Source organism: Myodes glareolus, chromosome 10, assembly GCF_982192425.1.
Source record: "Myodes glareolus chromosome 10, mMyoGla1.1, whole genome shotgun sequence".
In the NCBI taxonomy this organism is placed as follows: Eukaryota; Metazoa; Chordata; class Mammalia; order Rodentia; family Cricetidae; genus Myodes; species Myodes glareolus.
Window position 1 is genome coordinate 67,555,780 of NC_142035.1, and position 7,789 is coordinate 67,563,568.

Here is a 7,789-nt window from a genome sequence, read left to right on the forward strand (position 1 = left end):
ATTAGTACTCTGCATGCTATTTAGTTTTCATTCTGTATTCTGGATAGAAGTGATTTGTCCAGTTTCTGTCACAAGATAGCAAAGGGTACTTTATCAGTTTGTTGTTGTTTTGGTGTTTATAGATTTGTCTTACCTTTAGATTATACAAAACTCATTCTTCATTGGACAACCTGAAGGCTTTCATCGATTTGAAGTTAAATATAAAGATGCATATATCTTTGGCATTCCATTAACTCTCAGATATACTAACACTGTGCTTGCAGAGGCCAAGACTAATAATGCTTTTAAAAGAGAAAGAATCTTGTCTGTAATTTTACAGTGCACATAGATATTTAGAAAACCATCTTAACACCTTCAAATGACTCCAGAACAATATTTTATTACTGACAATCTTTAAAACTTTATGATCAACCCATAGCATACTTACAACTAAGGGAAACAATCTTCTTATAATTTGTGCACTGACTTTAGTTTTACATACATTTTTTGAGAATTATAGTGAACATATTTACATATACATATATATGCACAAATAGTGAAAGTACATATTAGTACTTTACATAGACATGATGTGTTCATTAATGCATCTAAAATATATTTCATTTTTTTATTCATAATAATTTATTAAGTATACTTTTCAATCTGTAAAATAATTAATAGGACTTGTTAGTCATATATAACTGAAAAAATTTTTGACAATCCTAAATTGTTTATTGGGTATGAATTGTACAAACATATACGTGTATTAGTGGTAACGGTGGAGCTGCAGAGTGTTGCACCTTCTCCAGGCTGTACAGAGAGAGTCACCAACAGTGTGGTGGAACTTGTGGCCTTTTCACAGGTCATGGCTCTTGCGACCTGCAGATGTCAGCCCACACATCTCTCTGTGCTTGTGGACCAGTTTGGTGTCAGGGTTTCTTCTAATGGATTTATGGAATGGATCGATGAGGATAACCTCAAAAAATTTGCATGTGGAATCTTTGCCAATCCAGTAAGAATTCAGGACTCTCAGAGCCCCACAGTGGAGTCCAACTCTCTCTTCAGCAACAGACTGAAGGCTTCGGGAAAACTTTAGCTGACTCACACCATGATGGACAGGCTTACCATAGGTCGCACCCTTGGGCACCAGGCGTTTGCAGTCACCACAGCAGACGCGAATCCTGTATATGACATAACCTTGCTTGGCCTTTTAGCCCAGCTTCTGCGCTTTGCCGGGTCGGGTGGGGCCGGGAGGTGCAGCATGGAGAGCTGGCAGTACTGCCAGCAGTGGACCCTCAGCAGGAGGCGCATCAGGTCTGCCTGCTTTTTCTGCCACAGATCCTGGATGTACTTGTATGCGCCCATTTTGGCTCACCTGATTGCCGACGCCAAAAGAAAGAAAGAAGCCTTTCTCCCCGAAAATTTTTAAAATCTAATACTCTCCTATTTCTTCACTCAGTGTTTTATTTATGATTACAATTCTATCACTTTCTGTTTAACAACAGTTTTAAAGTCTTCATATAACTGAGAACATACTTCATTGTGTAGGGGCCTTGTGGATTTCTTCCTTTAGCATGATGTCTTCCACATTCAACACTGACATTATATTCTTCTTTTTAAAAATAATGAATAAAGCATGATCATGAGAAAAAAATATATTGACAAGATATAGAGAGTCCCAGCAACTCAAACTCAAAAATGATGGAGTAATTTATTTGATCCACTGACTGAAACAGGAGTGGACTTTAAAACACCTGTTGCTAGAAAATGACAAAAATCATATTTCATGATGGTAATGTATATCCACATTGATCCTAATATTTTGTTCTTGGCCAGAAACATGAATGTAGACATTGTTGAGTTGAATAACAATAAGAAAGTAAAGTGTAGTGATGAGGAGATTATACAAGAAAGAAAGGGAAACAGCAGGGTAAAGTCCCTCATGTCTTTAGTCATAGTCTGCACAATGACTCATAGGTTAACAAAACTTCTTGACTTACAAAATGACCCATTAATAATAAATTATTGAAAAACTGCTCTTACACTGAACTGAATAAATACAATGGACTAATTTTGTTGTTATTCTAGAAACAGCTGTTTTGTGCTTCGCTTTTGATAAACAAAGATGCATTTACTTCTTTTATGATTTCTTCCTATGAGTTCTCCCACATGGATTGCAGTACTTTCTGTTACAATTGATCTTAATGCTGTTCTTGACCAACTGAACATTTAGCTGTTTTCCTGTATATGTTTTGTCTTTTGTTTGTGTAATTAACTGTGGAGTTCAGATATACATATTGAGGTCATTCACAACATTTAATAATGACTCAATAATACAGCCATGAACTTTTTTATTAATGCATTATTCCCTACAAAGATACAGTATGTATGTATATATATATATATATATGAAGTCAAATATGACAATGTTAATATCAATATATATCTTCTATTTTTCTGCAAAAGGCACAATTCTTAGTACATTATCTCACTTAAACTTCACAAAATTCTCAGTGTTGCACTTTGCATACATTTTATAAATTGAGACATTGAATTTTAGAGGGAGGAAGTATCAAACTTAGGTTTTGTGGTTCTGCTGGAATCTTCCCTGTCCCCACTGCTGACCTTTTGTCTCCTGTGTCCTTGGAATACCAGCTGTCCCTATTTCAGTGCTGATGAGTTCTATCCAGAGAGTGCTAAGGAGTCCCATCCAGAGAGGAAGACATGGGCAGGCGCCAAAGCAATAATTCCTCCAACAACCTGAAAGGCAACATGACATCACCAAAATCCAGGGATCATGAACCTAGAAGAATTGAACACCCTACTCCAGAAGAAATAGAAGAAATCAACCCTAAGTGGAACTTTATGAAAATAATAGAGGAACTTAAACAGGAGGTGAAAATCTGCCGTAAAGAAATGGAAGAGAAGTACAGCAAAAAGATTGAAGAAATGAGTAAAGAAATGGAAGAGAAGTATAACAAAAAGTTTGAAGAAATGAGTAATTCGTAAGTGAAACTCTAAGAAACCAAGAAAAAACAATCAAACAGGTAATAGAAACAGTTCAAGATTTGAAAATTGAAATGGAAGCATTGAAGAAAACACAAAGCAAATGCTGGCTGGCTATGGAAAATCTAGGTAAACGAACAGAGACTTCAGAAACAAGCATAACCAATAGAATACAAGAGACAGAAGAACGAATGACAGACTCTGAAGACGCCATAGAGAAAATAAACACTCTGACCAAAGAAAACAGCAAATCCAAAAAATTCTCATCACAAAACATTCAGAAAATGTGGGACAGAATAAAAAAAAAACAAATCTAAGAATTCTAGGGGTAGAAGAAGGAGAAGAATTACAGATCAAATGACCAGAAAATATATTCAACAAAATTATAGAAGAAAACTTTCTCAACCTAAAGAATGATATCCCTATGAAGGTTCAAGAAGCATACAGAACACCAAATAGACTGGATCAAAAAAAAATCCCCTCACCATATAACAATCAAAACACAAAACATTCAGATTAAAGAAAGAATATTAAGAGCTGCAAAGGAAAAAGGTCAAGTAACTTATAAAGGTAAACCTATCAGACTTACACCATACTTCTCTATGGAAACCATGAAAGCCAGAAGGTCCTGGATAGAGGTACTGCAGAAACTAAGAGACCATGGATGCAAGCACAGACTACTATACCCAGCCAAGCTATCGTTCACTATCAATGGAGAAAACAAATATTCCAGGATAAAAACAAATTTAAACTATACGTAGCCACAAATCCAGCCTTACAGAAAGTATTAGAAGGAAAATCACAACCCAAGGAATTCAACATTGCCAATACTGCCTACAAAAACTCAGACATCTAGCGACCCTTCAAAGTAAAACTCAAAGAAGGGAAACAAACACACTCTACTACCCCCCCCCCAAAAAAAAGAAAATAACGGGAGTCAACAACCACTGGTCATTACTATCACTTAATATCAATGGACTCAATTCACCTATAAAAAAGGCACAGACTTAGAGATTGGATACGAAAACAGGATCCAACATTCTGCTCTTTACAAGAAACACACCTCAACCACAAAGACAGACACCTACTCAGAGTAAAGGGTTGGGAAAAGGTTTTCCAAGCAAATGGTCCTAAGAAAAAAGTGGGTGTGGCCATTCTAATATCTAACAAAATTGTCTTCAAACTAAAATCAATCAGAAGAGATGAAGATGGACATTTCATACTCATAACAGGAACAATTAATCAGGAGGAAGTCTAAATCCTGAATATCTATGCCCCTAATATAAAAGCACTCACTTATGTAAAAGAAAAACTTTTAGACTCAAGGCAGTCATCAAACCACACACACTAATAGTAGGAGACTTCAACACACCTCTCTCACCAATGGACAGATCAATCAGACAGAAAACTAACAGAGAAATAAGAGAAATATTGGAGGTACTGAATCAAATGGACTTAACAGATATCTATAGAACATTCCACCAAAATAGGAAAGAATATATCTTCTTCTCTGCAGCTCATAGAACCTTCTCGAAAATTGACCACATACTCAGTAACAAAGCAACCTTCCACAGATACAAAAAAATATTAGTAACCACCTGTGTCTTTTCAGATCACCATGGATTAAAGTTAGAACTCAACAACAATGCTACCCGCAGGAAGCCAAAAAATTCATGGAAGCTGAGCAGTGAACTACTAAATCACCCCTGGGTCAAGGAAGAAATAAAGAAAGAAATTAAAGTCTTCCTTGAATTTAATGAAAATAAAGACACAACATACTCAAACCTATGGGACACTATGAAAGCAGTGCTAAGAGGAAAGTTCATAGCACTAAGTGCCCAATTAAAGAAAATGGAGAAAAAACACATTGAAGACTTAACAGCACACCTGAAAGCTCTAGAAAAAAAAAGAAGCAGATTCACCAAGGAGGATCAGAAGACTGGAAATAATCAGACTGAGGGCTGAAATCAACAAAATAGAAACACAGAAAACAATCCAAAGAATCAATGAAACAAAAAGCTGGTTCATGGAGAAAATCAACAAGATCGACAAACCCCTATCCAAACTAATCAAATGGCAGAGAGAGAACATGCAAATTAATGAATTCAGAAATGAAAATGAGGACATAACCACAGACACCGAGGAAATTCAGAGAATCATTAGATCTTACTACAAAAGACTGTATGCCACAAAATTGGAAAATGTAAAAGAAATGGACATTTTTTTAGATAAGTACCATATACCAAAGTTGAAACAAGAACAGGTGAACAATCTAAATAGACCTGTTTGTTGCAAAGAATTAGAAGCTGTTAACAAAAATCTCCCTGCCAAAAAAAAAGCCCACGACCAGATGGTTTCAATGCAGAATTCTACCAGAACTTCCAAGAAGAGCTAATACCTATACTACTTAATGTATTTCACAATATAGAAACATAAGAGGCATTGCCAAACTCCTTTTATGAAGCTACAGTTACCCTGATATCAAAACCACACAAAGACAAATCCAAGAAAGAGAATTACAGACCAATCTCACTCATGAACATCGACGCGAAAATTCTCAATAAAATACTGGCAAACCGAATCCAAGAACACATCCAAAAAATTATCCATTATGATCAAGTAGGCTTCATGCCTGAGATGCAGGACTAGTTCAACATACACAAATCTATCAATGTAATCAATCATATAAATAAACTGAAAGAAATAAACCATATGATCATTTCATTTGATGCAGAAAAAGCATTTGACAAAATTCAACACCCCTTTATAATAAAGGTGTTGGAGCGATTGGGGATACAAGGATCATACCAAAATATAATAAAAGCTATTTACAGAAAGCCGACAGCTATCATCAAATGTAAAGGAGAGAAACTCAAAGCCATTCCACTAAAATCAGGAACACGACAAGGCTGTCCACTCTCTCCATGCATCTTCAATATCGTGCTTGAAGTTCTAGCAATAGCAATAAGACAAGATAAGGGGATCAAGGGGATACGAATTGGAAAGGATGAATTTAAACTATCATTATTTGCAGATGATATGATAGTGTACATAAGGTATCCCAAAAACTCTACCAAAGAAATCCTATAGCTGATAAACACTTTTATTAATGTGGCAGGATACAAGATCAACTCCAAAAAATCGGTTGCCCTCCTATACACAAAGGATAAAGAAGCAGAGAGGGAAATCAGAGAAACATCACCTTTCACGATAGCCACAAATAGCATAAAATATCTAGGGGTAACTCCAACCAAGGAAGTGAAAGATGTATTTGACAAGAACATTAAGTCTTTGAAGAAAGAAATTGAGGAGGATACCAGAAAATGGAAAGATCTCCCCTGCTCTTGGATTGGGAGAATCAACATAGTAAAAATGGCAATTTTACCAAAAGCAATCTATAGATTCAATGCAACCCCAATCAAAATCCCAAAAACTTCTTCACAGACCTTGAGAGAACAATAATCAAGTTTATATGGCAAAACAAAAAACCCAGGATAGCCAAAACAATCTTTTACAATAAAAGAACTTCTGGAGGCATTACTATCCCTGACTTCAAACTCTATTACATAGCTACAGTAATGAAAACAGCTTGGTATTGGCATAAGAACAGAGAAGTCGACCTATGGAATCAAATAGAAGACCCAGATATTAATCCACAATCCGATGAACACCTGATTTTTGACAAGGTAGCTCGGTATTGGCATAAGAATAGAGAAGTCGAACAATGGAATCGAATAGAAGACCCAGATAATAACCCACAAACCTATGAACACCTAATTTTCGACAAGGGAGCTAAAGGTATGCAATGGAAGAAGGAAAGCATCTTTAACAAATGGTGCTGGCATAACTGGATGTCAACCTGTAGAAGAATGAAATTAGATCCATATCTACCACCATGCACCAAACTCAAGTCCAAATGGATTAAAGACATCAACATTAATCTGAACATTTTGAACCTGATAGTAGAGAAAGTGGGAAGTAGTCTACAAGACATAGGCACAGGAGACCACTTTCTAAGCAGAACCCCAGTAGCACAGACAATAAGAGAATCAATAAATAAATGGGACCTCCTGAAACTGAGAAGCTTCTGTAAAGTAAAGGACACTGTCAGTAAGACAAAAAGGCTACCTTCTGACTGGGAGAAGATCTTCACCAACCTCTCAACAGACAAAGGTCTGATCTCCAAAATATACAAAGAACTCAAGAAACTAGACACTAAAACTCTAATTAACCCAATTTAAAAAAATGGGGTACTGATCTGAACAGAGAATTCACAACAGATGAACTTCGAATGGCCAAAAGACACTTAAGGTCATGCTCAACCTCCTTAGCGATCAGGGAAATGCAAATCAAAACCACTTTGAGATACCATCTTATACCTGTCAGAATAGCTAAACTCAAAAACACCAATGATAACCTATGCTGGAGAGGATGTGGAGTGAGGGGAACACTCATCCATTGTTGGTGGGAATGCAAACTTGTGCAGCCACTTTGGAAATCAGTGTGGTGGTTTCTCAGGAAACTGGGAGTCAACCTCCCTCAGGACCCATCAATTCCTTCCTTGGGAATATACCCAAGAGATGCCCTATCATACCACAAAAGCATTTGTTCAACTATGTTCATAGCAGCACTATTTGTAATAGCCAGAACCTGGAAACAACCTAGGTGCCCCTCAATAGAAGAATGGTTAAAGAAGGTGTGGAACATATACACATTAGTGTTTTACTCAGCAGTAAAAAAACAATGACATCTTGAATTTTGCATGTAAATGGATGGAATAGAATACGCTTTACTGAGTGAGGTA

General features: G+C 36.4%; 1 pseudogene; it reads right to left on the reverse strand.

Moving 5' to 3' along the window:
* Window positions 1-745: 745 nt before the first annotated feature.
* On the reverse strand, window positions 746-1,344 carry LOC146892558 (large ribosomal subunit protein eL15 pseudogene; annotated as a pseudogene).
* Between the last annotated feature and the right edge of the window lie 6,445 nt (window positions 1,345-7,789).